Source organism: Microcaecilia unicolor, chromosome 6 (assembly GCF_901765095.1).
Source record: "Microcaecilia unicolor chromosome 6, aMicUni1.1, whole genome shotgun sequence".
Taxonomy (NCBI): domain Eukaryota; kingdom Metazoa; phylum Chordata; class Amphibia; order Gymnophiona; family Siphonopidae; genus Microcaecilia; species Microcaecilia unicolor.
The window spans coordinates 133,555,440-133,575,629 of NC_044036.1; positions in this window are offsets into that span (position 1 = coordinate 133,555,440).

A 20,190-nucleotide genomic window follows, 5' to 3' on the forward strand; every position below is an offset into this window, starting at 1 on the left:
CTCCTACTAACCTACAAATGCTCTCAATCTGCAGCCCCTCACTACCTCGCCACCCTCATCTCCCCATACGCCCCTACCCGTAACCTCCGATCACAAGGCAAATCCCTCCTCTCGGTACCCTTCTCCACCACCGCCAATTCCAGGCTCCGCCCTTTCTGCCTTGCCTCACCCTATGCCTGGAATAGACTCCCTGTGCCCATACGCCAAGCACCTTCACTGTCCATCTTCAAATCTCTACTCAAAACCCACCTCTTCAATGTCGCTTTCGGAACCTAACATTGTACCTAGTAACCTAGACTGTTCCAACTATTGATTGTCTACTCCAATTATTGCTTGTCTGCTCTCCTTGTCCGTCTTGTCCTCTAGATTGTAAGCTCCTTTGAGCAGGGACCGTCATTCTTTGTTTATTGTACAGCGCTGCGTAACCCTAGTAGCGCTCTATAAATGTCAAATAGTAGTAGTAGTAGTAGTAGGGAAAGATGATGTTGTGAAGGTCATTACCAACTTCTATGTGTCTGGAGCAGGAAAAGGTACTCAGCCATATATCCCAAGATATACTTATACTCTGCAAGTTCCGGATAGGCAAATTATAATTTTGATATGTTCAGGTGATGTAGGTTGACATTTGTCGCACCACAATGGTTAACAGTTCAACAACATGCCAAGAGTTAGACTAAAGGCCAACTCAAACAGCTTCTTTTTTATTTTTAGTGTCAGCTGAAACCAAAACTGCAGCAGAAACTGTTTTAACAATTTCAGCCAAAACTGAAAATCATTGACTGAAACGCTGTGCCCTCTTCCTCTAAACAGGAGTAGCCCTCCCTTCATACTGCCCAACTAAGGTTCTTCCTCTCCACCCACCCATAGCCCCCACCCCTCGGGCTCACCTTACAACCCCTGGTGGTCTAGAGATGTGTTGGGCAGAAGGTGCTCTCCATTCACTCCTGCCCATACCAGCACCATTATCAGTATGGCTGTTGCAATCTCTAACAACAGTCTCATGAAAAATTGCAGTAGCCATTTTGTGACTGCAAGGTAGGCTTAGCTCTGCTCCCAAAAAAATAGCTGCCTTACCTCTTGCAAGATTCCCACCAGAGGTTAGAGCGGCCATTTTGATAGTGGAGCCGGCATAGGCAGGAGTGAACGGGGATCACTCCTGCCTTGACTATTCTAGTAGACCACCAGGGAGAGTAAGGTAAGCTGGGAGGAGCTACAGGTGGGTGGAAAGGGGGCTACTCCTAGTCACGGAGAAGGAGGAGGAAGGGATTTTGGCTACCACTGAAAACAAGCTGAACACAAGCAACAATATTTTTTCAGTATGTCTGAAAAGAGGTCAGAAATGAATTTTGGTATGGGTTTTAGCTGATTCCTAAACTGAAACCAAATTTTAGTTGACCTCTTGGTCACACAAGGATTGTGTTACTACTACTACTAATCATTTCTATAGTGCTACTAGATGTATGCAGCACTGTACACATTCTATACAGGTACTTTTCTGTCCCTAGAGGGCTGACAATCCAAGTTCTTGTACCTGGGACAATGGGGGGTTAAGTCATTTGCCTAAGGTCACAAGGAGCTGCAGTGGGAATTGAACCCAGGTCACCAGGATTGAAGCCCGTTGTACTAACCATTAGTGGAAATCAGAGGGATGCTGATACCAGACACCCAAGGAAGACAGCAAGGGAGGTGTTGGCTCTGCCAGGATACCATCACTGTTGTCTGCTCAGAGTGGGCCTTGCTGAGGAGGCCAGAAGACCTATGTGAGGATTTCAAAGGGTACCATAGTCTCTACATAGCAATAAACCAGCATCAGAACTGGCAGGTTGTAGGCAATTTGGTACTATGCAGCTGTAGTGACATGTTACTCTCCATTATGTGAACACTTTCTATAATCCACCATGCAAACCAGATATGATAGTGAGTGCTAACAGGAGCGTCACCTTCTCTGTGTGGAAATATTTTGTGTAATTTGACAGTAAAACAGTTATGAATAAAAACTCATTTTTAACTTTAATGTATCCAAAGTTCCATTTATGATGGCTGATTTTTTTTTATCACTAAATGTTATTTTGTCTATAAAACATAATTGAGGCCATTTGTAAGAATGTGTTTTACAGTTATTGCCAACATTCACAAGAACATTTACACAGGCAAGAAAGTGGCTCCAGTCGTACTAAGAGGATCTTCCAATGGACTGAGATGACACAGTGGATAAACATTTATCTTCAGTCTAAAACAGGGCACTTAATGCTCAGTCTTGACCTGCCATCAATCCGAACCTGTCCTCTCCGTCTGAGCCCACACCGAGCAGCCCCTGTCAGGTTCAGAAAACAGGCCACCCCTGCCGCATCCTCATTTCATAAAGGACAGCTTATTCGATGGACGCATGCAATCAAGTAAAATAGATGGAGGTCATCCCCAGAGAAACATAGTTGTCGACACTGGAAGGAGTTATGATTTCAGGATTTATCACTCTCAGATTTGTTTACTTCTGGGCAAAATGTCAAAGACTATCTGCTTAAATTTTTGGATTTTGTTTTTCAGTTCCTGCTCCTTGTATTTCATGTCATTTTTTTCTTACATACCACACTGCCAGTTATGCAAGACTGCTCAGTGCAATGCACAAATTACAGTCATAATCAAAACACAAAATCCAGTAACAAAAGTATTCAAGACCTTAACACACCCACATCGCATGGCCACACTCAAACTTCCAATCAGAGATCTTCCCATAATACCTCTCCCATCCCATCCCAACCAGGATCTCAAAATCCAACATCTAGTCACCACTCTAACCATCCACATATGAATGACAAAGTTTAAGCAAGCTCTTAATGTGTATCACCCAAGGAAGACCTTGAGATCAGACAATGACATGAAGCTCTTTTTGGACACAATAGTATAAACATGCTATGCGGAGACAAGAGCATTCGTCTTTGTGGTGGCAGGAACCTTATTATGGAATGCACTCGCAGGACATTTACGTCTTTGCCGTAACGTGGCCCAGTTTAAAAAGTTCTGAAAACACAGTTGTTTGTGGCAGCATTTTTCTAAGATTTTAACTGTTTTATATCTGCAAGCTGTTAGTTCTTTTGTTAATTGAGTCTAGGAATGGAGAAATGAATTTTTATGTTTTATATATGACTGTGTTTGTCTTACATATTGTTCGAGCTTATTGTGTGTGTTTTCTGGAAGCTACATAAGTACATAAGTACATAAGTAGTGCCATACTGGGAAAGACCAAAGGTCCATCTAGCCCAGCATCCTGTCACCGACAGTGGCCAATCCAGGTCAAGGGCACCTGGCACGCTCCCCAAACGTAAAAACATTCCAGACAAGTTATACCTAAAAATGCGGAATTTTTCCAAGTCCATTTAATAGCGGTCTATGGACTTGTCCTTTAGGAATCTATCTAACCCCTTTTTAAACTCCGTCAAGCTAACCGCCCGTACCACGTTCTCCGGCAACGAATTCCAGAGTCTAATTACACGTTGGGTGAAGAAAAATTTTCTCCGATTCGTTTTAAATTTACCACACTGTAGCTTCAACTCATGCCCTCTAGTCCTAGTATTTTTGGATAGCGTGAACAGTCGCTTCACATCCACCCGATCCATTCCACTCATTATTTTATACACTTCTATCATATCTCCCCTCAGCCGTCTCTTCTCCAAGCTGAAAAGCCCTAGCCTTCTCAGCCTCTCTTCATAGGAAAGTCGTCCCATCCCCACTATCATTTTCGTCGCCCTTCGCTGTACCTTTTCCAATTCTACTATATCTTTTTTGAGATACGGAGACCAGTACTGAACACAATACTCCAGGTGCGGTCGCACCATGGAGCGATACAACGGCATTATAACATCCGCACACCTGGACTCCATACCCTTCCTAATAACACCCAACATTCTATTCGCTTTCCTAGCCGCAGCAGCACACTGAGCAGAAGGTTTCAGCGTATCATCGACGACGACACCCAGATCCCTACCTAGGTTTTAGGTGATATATACATTTTTAAAAATAAATACATAAATATCTTCCGTCTTCTTACAAACTCTAAAGCCTCCAACCACTCTAGAAAATACTAATGATAAGGCCAAAAGCCTCCACTAGTCATGAACCTATCCTTCATGATGGATAAAGCTGAGATTTTACTTTGCTCCTGGTGAAATTTCTAAATGATTACATTTGACATTGAAGTGATTAAGTGGAGTTGATTAATTCCTTTAGAATGAATTTATGATTATAATATTTATTGACTGGTGTCTGCAAATTGTGATGTTATACATTTAAATGTATTACTTTTTTTCATTACATTTTATTTAATAAATACATAAGTGCATAAGTATTGCCATACTGGGACAGAGCAAAAGTCCATCTAGCCCAGCATCCTGTTTCTAACAGTGGCCAATCCAGGTCACAAGTACCTGGCAAGATCCCCAAAAAATACAATACATTGTATGCTGCTTATCCTAGAAATAAGCAGTAGATTTTCCCTAAGTCCATTTTAATAATGGTCTATGTATTTTCCTTTAGGAAGCCATCTAAACCTTTTTTTAAACCCGGCTAAGCTAACTGCTTTTACTACATTTTCTGGCAATGCCTCTGTTCAATATATTTGTGAGTGACATTGCCAAAGGGTTAGAAAGTAAAGTTTGCCTTTTTGTGGATGATACTAAGATTTGTAACAGAGTGGACACCCGGGAGGGAGTGGAAAACATGAAAAAGGATCTGCAGAAGCTAGAAGAATGGTCTAAGGTTTGGCAATTAAAATTCAATGCGAAGAAATGCAAAGTGATGCACTTAGGAAGTAGAAATCCATGGGAGATGTATGTGTTAGGCGGTGAGAGTCTGATATGTACGGACGGGGAGAGGGATCTTGGGGTGATAGTATCTGAGGATCTGAAGGCGATGTTGGTGGAGGTACGTATGAAGGCGTAGACCAACGGGCCCAAACAGTGACGAAACAGTGTGACAAGGCGGTGACTGTAGCTAGAAGGTTGCTAGGCTGTATAGAGAGAGGTGTGACCAGCAGAAGAAAGGAGGTGTTGATGCCCCTGTATAAGTCGTTGGTGAAGCCCCACCTGGAGTATTGTGTTCAGTTTTGGAGGCAGTATCTGGATAAGGATGTAAAAAGAATTGAAGCGGTGTAAAGAAAAGATACAAGAATGGTATGGGATTTGCGTTACAAGACGTATGAGGAGAGACTTGCTGACCTGAATATGTATTTACCCTGGAAGAAAGGAGAAACAGGGGTGATATGATACAGACATTCAAATATTTGGAAGGTATTAATCCACAAACGAACCTTTTCCGTAGATGGGAAGGCGGTAGAACTAGAGGACATGAAATGGGCAGGCTCAAGAAAAACGTCAGGAAGTATTTTTTCACGGAGAAAATGGTGGATACTTGGAATGTCCTCCCGCTGTAGGTGGTGGAGATGAAAATGGTAACGGAATTAAAAAATGTGTGGGGTAAACATAAAGGAATTCTGTTCAGAAGGAAGGGATCCTCAGAATCTTAGCAGATATTGGGTAGCAGAGCCGGTAGGGGGAGACGGGGCTAGTGGTTGGAAGACGGAGCTAGTGTTGGGCAGACTTCTACGGTCTGTGCCCTGAAAATGACAGATATAAATCAAGGTCAGGTATATACATAAAGTAGCACATATGAGTTTATCTTGTTGGGCAGACTGGATGGACCGTGCAGGTCTTTCTCTGCCTTCGTCATCATCTACTATGTTACAATGCATTCCAGAGTTTAATTACACGTTGAATGAAGAAATATTTTCTTCAATTCGTTATAAATTTACTACTTCATAGCTTCATTGTGTGCCCCTAGTCCTAGTTTATGAATGGAAATATGTCTTTCTATTCTTGTACAGATCATGCAATTGATCATACTGACAGGTTGGTCTAATGTTCATTAGCAGACACCCCTTGGTATGTAATTCAAAGAATTATATTGAGAATTTTAGTATTCTGAATGTAACCAGTATGCTTCTTTCAATAAAAGAGAATCCCGGTCAAGTTTCTGTGCTCCTTTGATCAGCTAATGGCCAAGAATGGTTTGGTATGTGGTCCACTTTTTTTGCTTTCAGCAATACAATGATTCAGTGCCCACAGCGATCATTGATCCACAGGAACACATGAAGCACCATGCTGGGTCAGACCACGGTCCACTGACAGTAACCGATCTAGATTACTTGGAAGTACCTGGCAGATCTGTTCCCTGTCATTAGCTTCTAGAAGCCAGAGGTAGCAATCTCCATGTTTGGCTAATACATGTTCATGGACCTTGTCCAAACCTTTTTAAACCCATTAACCACGATCATGTCATCCATCAACAAATTCCACAGCTTAATTGTGCATGGACTGAAAAAGAAATAATAATGTCTGTAAATCTGTTACCAGTTAGTTTCATGGTGTGTCCCCTAGTCCAAGTGCTATTTGAAAGGGTAATTGCTCCAGGCATATGTTGTTTCAACATCTTTCGTTCTGTCATTTTTCATGGGCACTTACATCCTTCATACTGAGGCTTTATTGCTTAATTCTGGATCTCTTCTAAGAGATTTAGAGCTCCAGGCACCACAGAAATTGTCATGAGTGCAGTGTAGTTTAACTCTTTGGTCCAAGGGAGTGCTGAGGCCTACACACAGCAGTGGTCACCCAAATTACAGCTCTCTGTGATGGTTAACCAGGCAGAACTCGGGAGAGGGAGAGGGGCGGAGGGACAAACTGCAGACAGCTGGCTCTGGCCTGTACAATCTCAGGCATGAAATGCTAAGCAGGAAACTGACCTTCCACAGTCCAAATGCCAATTCTGATCATTATCTGTAATTATATAACAGAGCAGAGTGACTGTAAAACATCAGAATTTCTTTAGTGGTTCCCAGTGTGCCAGATCATGGCTTGACTAGATAGCAGTAGATGTTCTATTTGTTAGATGGGATAATTGTTTAAAATCAGTCACATGCTTCAGGGCTCTCCTGGGACTCTTTTAGGAAAATACAAAAAGTGTCACTATAAGTGGAACAGAGCTGGTGAGGGATTGGCCGCATATTACCCAAAAAATTAAGGAAAGGCAACAATGGAGAGTAACTCCTCCCCCCCCCCCCCCCCCCCATGCCCATTAGGAGCTATAGCTCCCCCAGAGCACTAGAGGGTAGCAAAAGACTATTCATGGATGTACATCTGGCTTTCATCAGTTTTTCAGTGGCATCAGAGCTGTGAAGTTAAGCAGTGCAGGAGGAAGATTTTGTGACCAGCTCTAATTTTAAACTTACATCCCAAAGAAGCATGAGATTCGTTGTCCCTATTTCTACCCATTGAAATCAGTGCTGCAGATAAGAACATAAGAATAGCCAAGTTGGGTCAGACCAATGCTCCATCTAGCCCAGTATCCTGTTTCCAAAAGTGGCAAATTCAGGTCACAAGTACTGGACAGAATCCCAAATAGTAGCAATATTCATGCTATTGATCCCAGGGACACAGCAGCGGCTTCCCCATGTCTATCTCAATAGCACACTTTGGACTTTTCTCCAGGAACTTGTCCAAACCTTTTTTAAACCCACATACACTAACTACTGATACCACATCCTCTGGCAACAAGTTCCAGAGCTTGGTTATTCGTTGAGTCAAAAAAATATTTCCTCCTGTGTGTTTTAAAAGTAGTACCATATAACTTTCTTGACTGACCCTAGTCTTTGTACTTTTTGAAAGAGTATAAAATCAATAGGGCTTCTTTTACAAAGTCGCCCTAGTGATTCCTGAGTGATAAATGAGAAGAAGCCCATAGGAATTGAATGGGCTTCCTCTCATCTGCTGCGCAGGAATCACTAGCATGGCTTTATAAAAGAAGCCCTAAGTAATTTGTAGACCTCAATCATATCCCCCCTCAGTTGTCTCTTTTCCAAGCTGAAGAGTCCTAACCTCTTAAGCCTTTCCTCATATGAGAGGAGTTCCATCACCTTAATCGTTTTGGTCACCCTTCTTTGAAGTATTTACTATTCTTTAATTTGTCGATTTGGCTTAGTATCCTGCTTATAATCGAAAGAGAAAAATGCCTATATTTTGACCCAAATCGGGAGATAGACGTTTATCTCACAAAAACGAATAAATCAGTATAATCGAACGCCGATTTTAGACGTTTTCAACTGCATTCCGTGGCGGATGCGGACAAAGTTGACAGGGGCGTGTTGGAGGCGTGGTGAAGGCGGGACTGGGGCGTGGTTATCGGCCGAGGAGAGATGGGCGTCCTCGGCCGATAATCGAAAAAAGAAAGGCGTTTTAAACGAGAATTTAGGGCACTTTTGCTGGACCCTTTTTTTTCACGAGTAAGTCCCATAAAAGTGCCCTAAATGACCAGATGACCACTGCAGGGAATCGGGGATCACCTCCCCTGACTCCCCCAGTGGGCACTAACCCCCTCCCACCAAAAAAAAAGAAGTTTAAAAACTTTTTTTCCAGCCTGTATGCGAGCCTCAAATGTGATACCCAGCTCCATCACAGCAGTATGCTGGTCACTGGAGCAGTTGTTAGTGGGTGCAGTGGACTTCAGGCAGGTGGACCCAGGCCCATCCCCCCTACCTGTTACACTTGTGGTGCGTAATACTGAGCCCTCCAACCCCCCCCCCCAAACCCACTGTACCCACATGTAGGTGCCCCCCCTTCACCCCATAGGGCTATGGTAATGGTGTAGACTTGTGGGCAGTGGGTTTTGGGGGAGATTTGGGGGGCTCAGTACACAAGGGAAAGCTGCTATGCCCTTGGGAGCTCGTTTACGGTTTTTCTTTGATTTGTAAAAGTGCCCCCTAAGGTGCCCGGTTGGTGTCCTGGCATGTGAGGGGGACCAGTGCACTATGACTCCTGGCCCCTCCCATGAACAAATGCCTTGGATGTATTCGTTTTTGAGCTGGGCGCTTTCGGTTTCCATTATCGCTGAAAAACAAAAGCGCCCAGCTCAAAAACGAACACATCCAAGGCATTTGCCCCACACAACCCGTATTTTCGGGAAAAAATATGAACGTCCATTTTTTTCGAAAATACGGTTTGTCCCGCCCCTTCACGTACCCGTTATTGGAGATAAACGTCCATTGAGATAGGCGTTTTCGTTCGATTATGCCCCTCTATGTCTTCCAGGTTCACCGAGAGTTTTCAGTTTAGAAAACTACCTCTGGTGCAGGTAGATCTCTTACATCTTCTTCAGTAAAGACTGAGGCAATGAATTCATTCAGCCTCTGCTATGGCCCTGTCCTCCCTCAGTGCCGCTTTTACTCCCTGATGAACTAACAGACCCACAGATTCCCTCACAGGCTTTCTGCTTCTGATGAACCTGAAAAAGTTATTATACTATGAGTTTTTGCGTCCGAGGCAAGTTTCTTTTCATATTCATTTTTAGGCTTTATCAATGCTTTGCATCTAACTTGCTAGTGCTTGTGTTTCTTCTTGTTTTCTTCATTCAGATCTTTTTTTCCATATTCTGAAAGATGTTCTTTTGGCTCTAATAGCGTCTTTCACTTCTCCCTTGAACCATGCTGGCTGTCATTTGCTCTTCTTCCCACCTTTATTAATACGTGAAATTCATCTGATCTGAGCGTCTAAAAAATTTTAAACAACATCCATGCCCAACTTATAATCCTAACCTTTGCAGCTGAGCCTTTCAGCTTTTTTTAACTAGTTCCCTCATTTTATCATAGTTACTCTTTTGAAAATTAAATGTTGCTATAGTAGATTTCCTTAGTGACTGCATTCAGTGCAAAAGACTGGATAGTTCCGCTGGATAGTCCAATGCTGTTGGACTTCTGTCTGCATCTTATTTATGATAATTTCTTAATTAAGTTGCTAATGGAGTAGGAATTTGTAGACTGAAGTCCTCTACAATTGCTAGTTATATTCTAGGGTACATTGGAGCCGACTCTGTGGGTACTGCACCCCCAATATTGAGAAAATTCATTGTATGTGTTCAGGGAGGGGTTATTTCCATTGGGCTTAGCACCCCCAATAATTTTGAAACGTTGACTCCTATGCTAGGGTATGCTAATATTTAGGGGGTTTAAAAAATTATTTTTATTATTATGTGTAGGTTCCCCTCTATAGACCTAAGTAGACTATTTCTGAGAGCTAATTACTGGCTGATAGAGGTGTCCTAATTACATTTCTTGCCTTCTAATTGGTTCAAGAGCCTATAAATCAGAGATCAGGCTAGGGTTGGAGTGGGAGCTGGTGTGGGAGGGAGGGAATTAAACACTAAACATGCTTCCGTGTATGAAAGAAGAGTAGGACTTCAAATCTAGGCCAAATGCCCACCTTTTTGATGCTGCTTTTAACTCCTAACCCTCACTCACTGGTTCAGTACCCATGTTTTATTATTCCCACCTTAGTAATTGCCTCATCTCTTATTTGTCCTGTTTGTCTGTCCTAATTAGATTGTAAGCTCTATCGAGCAGGAACTGTCTCTTCATGCCCAGTGTACAGCACTACGTACGTCTAGTAGCACTACAGAAATGATAAATAGTAGTAGTGATAGACTTGGGGTTGATTGTGTCTGATGACTTTAAGGTGGCAAAACAGGTAGAAAAGGTGACGGACAAAGCCTGAAGGATGCTTGGGTACATAAGGAGAGAGATGACCAGCATGAAAAAAAAGAGGTGATAGTGCCTTTGTATAAGTCTCTGGTGAAGCCCCATTTAGAGTACTGCATGTAATTCTGGAGACCGTGCCTACGGAAGGATATAAACAGGATGGAGTCAGTCCAGAGAGCGGCTACAAAATTAGTAAGCGGTCTCTATCATAACACATATAGGGACAAGCTTGGGAACCTCAACTTGTATATGCTGGAAGAGAGGTGAGAGAGAGGGATTATGATAAAAATGTTTAAATGCCTCAGTGGTGTCAATATACAGGAGGCGAGCCTTTTTCATATGAAGGAAAACTCTGGAATGAGGGGGCGTACGATGAAGTTCAGAGGAAACAGACTTAGGAGGAATCTAAGAAAATACTCTTTCACTGAAAGGGTGGTGGATGTGTGGAATGGCCTCCTGTGTCAGAATTTAAGAAAGTGTGGGACAAGCATGCGGGATCCCTTAGGAAAGGAAGAGTTAGTGGTTACTGAGGATCGGCAGACTGGATGGGTTATTTGGCCTTTATTTGCTGTCATGTTCTATGAGGTTTCCTGTGACTATCAGCTCTGCTCTACACTGATGCTATGGTAAACTGTAGAATAGTCCCTTAATTGCTAGCCTATGAAATTATAATAGAGACTAAATGCTAAACCAAGAAAACCCTATTTCTTAAACTGCCTTTGATAAATAAGCAGAGTAACTTACAAATAAAGACACCTTAGATTTTACCTATTTAACTCTAATGCATCAGGATAAGGTTGTCAGAAATCCAGGATCAGCCTCAAATCTTTCTCCTCTGTTTCAGATACATTCGTTTTTTTATTAAAAGGTGAAACACCAGTTTCAACACAGCCTGCAGTGCAAACTGTGTCCCTCTACTGGAAATCTCATCTCAGCAGAAGAACAAGGAAAGCTGTATTGAGGCTCCTCCCATGCAAATAGGGTTGGGTTCTGACTCCATGTTACAAGGAACAGGCTAATTCAGTTCTGGTTTTACCCTGATGCATGCCAAGACTTGTAGTTCTGATTGTCCCATGAAATTTCCCAAGAAAATTTAAACTACAAGTTCATGCTTGTATAGCAGGCTGCTGAAATATTATGTTATTGCAGTTACAGACAGAACATTCTGTCCACTGCTCCAGGAATCAGGTGTTAATCAATTGACAACAAGATTCAAATAGGAGATTAGGAAGGGAGTATAAGGGCAGGTGGATGCAGAGGAACAGTAAGCAGGGAACCCCACCCAGGGGCCAACCAAAATCTTAGCTCCCTGCTCAAGCAACTAAAGGACTGATGCTGAAAGCTTCCTAGGAGAGCCAGCTCAATGCACAGCTGTACCATGAAATTATCAACCAAAAATACTGCAGCATGCTGTAAGCAATGAACTTGCAAATTATTGCCACATTAAGACTGTGACAGTAATCCACAGCTCATTGCAAAATGCCACCTTCCTGTCAATGCGTGATTGGTGTTTGGCTCATGCGTTTTACATAGAAAAAAAACTGCTGGCACGCCAACCCAGCTTTCTGCACCAGTCCCTGTCCCTGGTGTCTAGGGCACCCTCCCCTCAACATTAAACCACAAAACACCCTCTTATCTTGCATGTATACCACCTTGAGTGAATTCCTTCAAAAAGGCAGTAAATAAATACTAATAAATAAATAAATACCGAAATAAGTAATATATGTGTTAAATACTGATGTGCTCAATAAAGAGATTTTTATCTCAAAGCCACTCTAGACTCCAGTACTCTTTTTGTTTTTGATATTTTTCTGTGCCTCATTATTATTATGTTATGTTATTTATATCCTGCCTGTTAATACTAGATGGGTTACAACAGAAACATACATAAAATCAACATAAATAAATTAAAAAAACAACAAAATACATACATAAAATCATCAAACATATACATAAAATTAGAAGTTTAAGATATGTTTTTACTAAGTAATCATGAAATCGTACAGTCAAAAGTTCAAGTATTATGCACCTAACATAAGAATGAAAAGAAAAGTTTGTTTTGTGACCGATGAGGAGCAAAGTGGGTCATGAGCAGTTAGCTCATGTGAAACGAGTCGTCACTGAGGTCACTGGCAACAAAAGACTGCTTAGAGTGTTGAACTTATGATATTATGGCTCCCACCCGTTAAGTACTGGAGTCTGACCATTTAAAGGGATTTATAAAGTTACTCAGAGCACAGAAGTGAAGTGGAGGAGTGGCCTTATGGTCAGTGTAGCGGGTTGCAGACCTGGGGAACCAGGTTCAATTCCCTCTGCAGCTCCAAGTGACCCTGGGCAAGTCAATTAACCCTCTGTTGCCCCAGGTACAACATACTACTTAGATTGTGAGCCCACTAGGGACAGACCTAGTACCTGTAAGATGAAACTATAAACTGCTTAGGCCTAAGTGGTAAATAAATACAGTTTACTGTATTAGCCTGGCTAAGCAGATTTCCTCCTGCCCCTCTGTGCTTCTGGTTAAAATGGAGCAAATGTCTCCTCCTGGGCTAGAGCACAAGAAGTTTTCATTCACAAACACCCAGGGGATGCCACTTTTTTTGTTCCACAGGCCAAACTCCCTCCTGAACCAGATGCACATGCAGTATAAATCTGGCCACCAGATGTCACCATTGCGCAATCACTGAGACTGTTTCTCCCTCTTCCAGGAGTTGAGAATGTTCTTTTCTCAGCATCCCAACCTCTGTTGGCCCAGGGAATCAAACCCACTTCTCTCTCTATTGTAATGCCTAGTGCTGCTGCTCGGTCAATAAGAACAATTTGATGCTCCCATAACACATTAACAAGTCAGAAATACTTGGCTGTAACTTTTCAGGCAAGAAAGTCGGGTGATTACTATGAACATTGAAATAAGAAGCATAATGTTTTTCCTGATGCTAAAATTACTCTAATTATGACAGTGCCATCATCGCGTCATGCCAGACTGTGCCGGAAATCTAAATGCCACAGCAGCGATTTAGCTTGTGATTGTAACCCCAGAAAGGTGGTATATCAATCCCACCCCTTTTTCCTTTCCCTTTCTTTGCTTCCAATAACAAATGGCAAAACCTTTGGATACCTGCCAGATGGCAGGATGCTCGTCTAGCATGAGCTCAGTTGTTTTGGGGTTTCTGCAGACAGACCTTATTTTCTTCTGATTCTCTTTCCTTTCTTCCTTAGAGATATTAGAGATGCCTCAGGAAGCAGCTTTAATATTTGAAGGCTCACATTATACTTATAAAGACGAAGTCCTCCACTTACCTTCTCCAGAAGAATTGACAATTCTCCCCAAAATAGATATTACAGAGCTCAGGCACTGCAGAAGTGAGGTGATTCTGGAGGGGTTTGGACATATGCAAGTAATGACAATGCTTCTTTGCTTGGGTAAAGGTCCCAGTATGACCTTTCAGGGTTTAAAGCAGAGCTAGATAAGGGTAACCACAATCAACACAGGCTGCTGAGCATATATGAGAACCTGAAGTACAATGGAAATCATCAAGAAGTACATTTTGCTAAGAGTCCTGCATAAGGAGAATTCTGCTTCCTAAGATGTGTTCTGAGCAGATGACATTTTAGTGGCATGAAAAGTAGAAGTGATACAGTACCCGAAATTGCCTCAGCTGAAGGTTTTGGGCTTTACAGTGTAACTTCTTTTGCCATGTATTACATATTATGGGGCAACTTTCAGACATGGCACATATCTGGAAAGTGTAGGGGTATTTTCTACCTGATGATTTTGAATTAATTTACAAAAGAAAACATTTCTCATTTAAATTTGACTCAAGAGATATATTTTTATTTTATTTAAAATATTTGCATTTTATTTAAAAACGTATAACCCAAGCAACATACAATTCTCGCACCTGCTCTTTTGGGGGTACTTTTCCCTTGAACATATATATGCATGCTTTTGGAAATCCTACTTTCCTTTATAACAGTGTTTGCCAGCCTTTTTGGAGGCTGTGAGCCCATTGTCATTGCCCATCCCACTGTGGTGTGTGGCTCTGATATGCCTATGTACTTCTGGGATGGGTCATGACCCCAATCATGGCATGCACAACCCCCCCCCCCCCCCCCCCCATTTGGGAATCTGCATAAACAGATAAGATTCACACCTATAATTTAGACACAAGCCCTTATGCCAGCAATAGAGCTGGTGCAAATGATCCTATCTAAATTATCATTTACATATGTAAGTGTGCCCTGCCCATGATCCACCTGCAAACTAAGTGCCACTGCATTTAGACGTGTCTTCATGATTGCTTGTGCTGGAATATCAGCATTTATGCATGTACTAGTAGAAAAAGCCCATTTCTCATTGAAATGAAACGGGCGCTAGCAAGGTAATCACCTTCTGCCATTAATGTTTTTAAGGGACGTTCCAGCATCCCCCCTCCCTCCCTCCCAATTCCAGGGTCCCCCTCCCTTCTTCCCAGTTCCAGGGTTCCCCTTCCCTTCTTCCCAGTTCCAGGGTCGTCGTCCCTCCCTCCCTCCCTTCCAGTTCCAGGCCCCCTCCCTCCGAATTTTAAAAGTCATCCTGACTTACCTCGTTGGGGTTACGGCAGCCAGCAGCAGCAGCAGCAGCGGTAAAAAGCGTGCAGGTTCGGCACTTACTTCAGTTTTCCCTTCTCTGTCTCTCGGCTCTGGTCCCGCCCTCATTTCCTGTTTCTGCAAGGGTGGGACCAGAGCTGAGAGACAGAGAAGGGAAAACTGAAGTAAGTGACGAGCCTGCACGCTTTTTACCGCGCGAGGTAAGACAGGATGACTTTTAAAATTTGGAGGGAGGGGGCCTGGAACTGGAAGGGAGGGAGGGACGAACACCCTGGAACTGGGAGGGAGGGAGGGGGGATGCTGGAACTGGGAGGGAGGGGGAACTGACGATGACCCTGGAACTCGGAGGGAGGGAACGAACTTCCAGTGGGTGAATATTATATGCAGCCTTCCCTTCCCTCCGAGGGCGGGGCAGTGAGAGCGAGTGCGATTGCCTGTGGTTGGTCCCTTCTCCTTCTGAGGTCGCGTTTGTTTCCCTGGCAACTATACAGAGTTCCCTCGAGGGCAGGGCGATTATGAACCCTACGAACACTATACAGCTTCACTGCCATGCTGCCATGGAGTCAGCTTCAGAATATTAGAGGTGCAAATTATTATATTAGATATGTCAGTATTCTGCTCATTTTTGTGCATAGCTGGCATCTAAATGTTGGCACCCATTTTATTCCTCTTATAAAGCATTTTTCCAATGTAAAGGCCTTTGTTACATGCATGAGGGCTTTCATAAATTACCCCAGGGATTACCCTGATAAAAGCACATGCAGTGACAAGAAGGCACAAATAGTTTATATGACCCGTGTCTGCACAGGTGGAGTCATGTTGTAAATACATAGGACGTAATTTTATAAGGAGCAGTTTTCTAGTCATTCATGCATGTATAAGAAGACATATGCACCTAGATAATGATAATCCAGCTATACACAATTCATTAAGAACTGAGTAGCTTTCACCGCCCGTAGTGTGCAGGAGGGTGTTCACTTGGGCAAAGTCTGGGCAGTGTGTGAAAGGGGTATTCACTTATATGCATAACTTATATAATATAAAAGTTTTATGTGTTATCTCCTGAATCTAGGCACATGCATTCTTGCCAGTGTATTCACACCCAATTGCACTAGTATTGGCACTGATTCCACTATTCCACTAGTATTCACATCCGATTGCACTAGTATTTACACTCACTCTAGTATTTACACCCAATTACACCATTATTCACTCTTGTTTACACTAATATTCACACCTGATTGCACTAGTATTCACACCCATTTTGACTAGCATTCATACCCAATTACACTAGTATTCACACCTAATTGCACTGGTATTCACAATCAATTACACTAGCAGTCATACCTGATTACACTAGTATTCACACCCGATTACACTAGTATTCACACTTGATTTCACTAGGATTTTCATCCAATTACACGAGCATTCTATAAAGGAAAGCAGGAACCACTTATATAAAACAGGCTCCAAATAGGTACCTCTAGGCCTCTTTATAGAATTGTTCTCTTAACATGTAAAGAACATTTGCAAGCTGTATTTTATACATTAACTAGTAAAAAAGGCCCGTTTCTGACACAAATGAAACGGGCACTAGCAAGGTTTTCCTCGGCTCCCCTGCAGCCACCCATGTCCAGCGACCCTCCTCTCCCCCTGCGCCCACTGTAGCCACCCATGTCCAGTGAACCTCCTTTTTTCCCTTCCCTCCCTCCTGCCACCCATGTCCAGCGACCCTCCTCTCTCCCCTGTCCCCCTGCAGCCACCCATGTCCAGTGACCCTCCTTCTCCCCTGCTCCCCCTGCAGCCACCCATGTCCAGCGACCCTCCTCTGGACATGGATCAGCTGTGAGGCATGTCCCCCCCTCCCACGGGTTCTGAAGTTGACATCATAATGGCTACGGTGATGTCAGCCTGATCTACAGAGTCTAGCAGACCAACTCGGTCCCAGGCAGCAAGTCAGAACGTTGGAGGTGAGAATTATTATATAGGACATCTGTGCCTGCTCTTGTCTGCAGCTTCATAACTGTTGCCATTTCTGCTAGTTTACCCCTAGTATTTTATAAAGACACGGAGGCGTCTTGATAAAAGAGGATAAAACATGGCTGTGCACATGTTGGGCAATTTTCAAAAGCTCAGTTTCAGTGATTGAAACATTGTTTAATGCTGGAAATTGCTCTCTTCCAGATTTGTACAGCTGTGGTCACTTCCTGGTACTGATAACAATCCCACAGCAGCTAGAAAGATCTGTCTCCAACACTGGTCAGCTGGAACCTCAATATCACAATGCTGAGACCCAGAAATGGGCAGAAGGAGAATGGAGTCTGGGGGGGGGGGGGGGGTGGAAAGACATGGGGTTAACTTCATTTTCCCTTCCATTTGTGTAGCAGGATGTTCAGATCTTCTGTTGTTCTTTCAAAGAGAGAAGACTCTGTAGCCCCTGAGCCTAACTTGATCTTGCCATGCACATGAGGTCTTTTAATGGTCAGGGGGTGTCTCTTGCATTGATTGTGGACTCTCTCTAGTGGCCTGAGGTCTTTCTGGCCTCCTACAAAGGATGTCCATGTGTAAGAAGAGGGACTACAGGAGCCCAGGGTGTCAGGGAGAAGATTGAGAGCTACCTTCCTGCTGGTCAATGGTCAGCTAGGTCATACAGTACAGGGAGAGCTTCTGCCATAGGTGGACCAGTCACCAGGCTCACAAGAGGAAGGAATGGAAACTGAAAGGAGCAGCAAAGTGCTGAATGTACCAGGGACTGAGCATATGGGGACCAGTGGATTATCTGTCCCAAAAGGTGCATTTCAGTTCTGCCACTGAGAGACCCAGGGCTGAAGTGCAAGGGACTGGTCACCTCAGTGCATCCCAAACACGCAGATGGGGGGGGGGGGGGGGTTGTGATTTTGATTCTGAGATGTATGTTGAAAAACAGTTTCTAGATTTCCTCTCTTGGGGTGGAGAGCAAATATCCCCTGACTAGGGGGTATTTTTCTCTCCCAGTCCACCTAGATCCTTTCCCGTGTTTTTCTAAGGGCCAGTGTTTCTTTCATGTAGAGCCTTGGGGGCCACCCTTAGGGCCCTGTTTACTAAGGTGTCCTAGCGTTTTTAGCACGCGCTAATGCTAAAGACACCCATATATTCCTATGGGTATCTCTAGCATTAGCACGCACTAAAAACGCTGGCAAGCGTATAGCATGGCTTAGTAAACAGGGCCCTTAGCAAGGGGTGAAGCTACATTTACTATTTAAGTTTCTGCTTTTTCAGATGCACAAGCAAAATGAATTATTGTTTTTTGAGTTGATCTGGATAGGAAACAACATGAAAGCAAGCAACAAATGCCAGTATCTTTTTATAAACCACTGCTCTTCCCTAAAAGCCAAGCAAGCATTGCATATATTAGTATAATTGTCAGAAAGAATGAAGCTCATCTCTGCTACTTCTCTCAGGCTTTATACAAACTCTGCACTCCTGCCTACAAAAAGTGAATACGCTCTGATTTTAAACGCAGAGCCAGCCTTTCCAGCTGTCTGGCACGTTTCTCAAGCTCCAGGCCTCATCTCTTGTAATAATGCCGTCATCTTATTGCTCGTCAGAGCAGCTAGAGCCTGCAAAGCGTGAAGGGCCACCGTGTCTGACGAAGAAGCCGGCGCTGACACCCCTTTCTGCACACAATCTGACTTCATCAGGCCTGAAGATTTGAAAATCTCTTGGTCGGGCCCAGTGCTGTGCGCTGTCATTCTCACTCTACTGTTGTTTTTTCACTCAGAAATGATGAGCTTGTCTGAAAAATTATTCATTCTCACCCAAGTTCCCTAAGTGTGCTCCAAGCTGTCATCACTGGTAGAAATACATGGCATGTTAGTCCAAGGAGAGTCAGGCTCTGTTCAGCTGACCAGACAGCCCTTCCACCTGGGTTTTGCCCAGCAGAAGTTTTTGCTGAGCTGCAGAAATAAGGTTTCAGCCTCCAGTGGGTGGGTCTGGTCTCAGGTTGGCCTCCTTTCTCTGTCATGTTTACCATTTTCAGTTGAGAGGGCGCAGTCCAGCTTTCATGTAAGCTGTCAGATTCTATAGCACAACCATGCATGTCACAACATCATCAGTCCTCAGCCTGACCAAACACAACTCCTGCAACATGCCACATATATATCTTTTTTAATCTCTGTATGCCACCTGTATCCAGCTGTAAGCCTTCTGTGACTGGACATGCCAGAACCACTCACCGGGGCTGTATTGGTGTCCCTCACATCACTGGTACTGGTCTGATATTTATTCATAGCAAGCTCTGTACAGCCAGCTTTATCAGGATCTGCCAGACTTGGAATTACTGAAAAACTACCTCAGAGCAATTTAACAATGGTGTATGATAAGAGCAGTATTTATTGTACGTGACGTAAAGGTGCAGTGTAATCGTCCACAAAGAATAAGGTCCGAAACCTCCTGGCTCTTCTCTTCCACTCTGCTTTAAAATATATTTAAAAAATCCAATGCACTTCTGAAGACTAGCTTGGCTGTGAACCTAGGAGACATCAGAGCTGACCACAGCAGTGGTGGACAGATCTTCTGCACATATAAAATCCTCGGAGTGACATTAGACAAACACCTCTCACTCGAAAATCACGCAAAATCCACTACAAAAAAAATGTTCAACATGATGTGGATACTGAAACGCGTAAAACCATATCTCCCCCTGAAAACATTCCGGAACCTGGTGCAATCCACGGTACTTACCCACGCCAACTACTGTAATAGTATCTTCTTAGGCTGCAAGACCCATATCCTGAAAAAACTTCAGACTGCCCAAAACACAGCAGCAAGACTCATTTTTGGCAAACCACGATTTGAATGCGCAACACCTCTTTGACAAAAACTTCACTGGCTCCCTATCCAAGAACGAATCAACTTCAAGGACCACACATTAATCCACAAGATTATCCACAGTGAATCTCCGGACTATATGCTCAATCTGATTGACCTTCCCACCAGAAACATGTCTGAAACCTCGCGAACTTACCTCAATCTACATTACCCCAATTGCA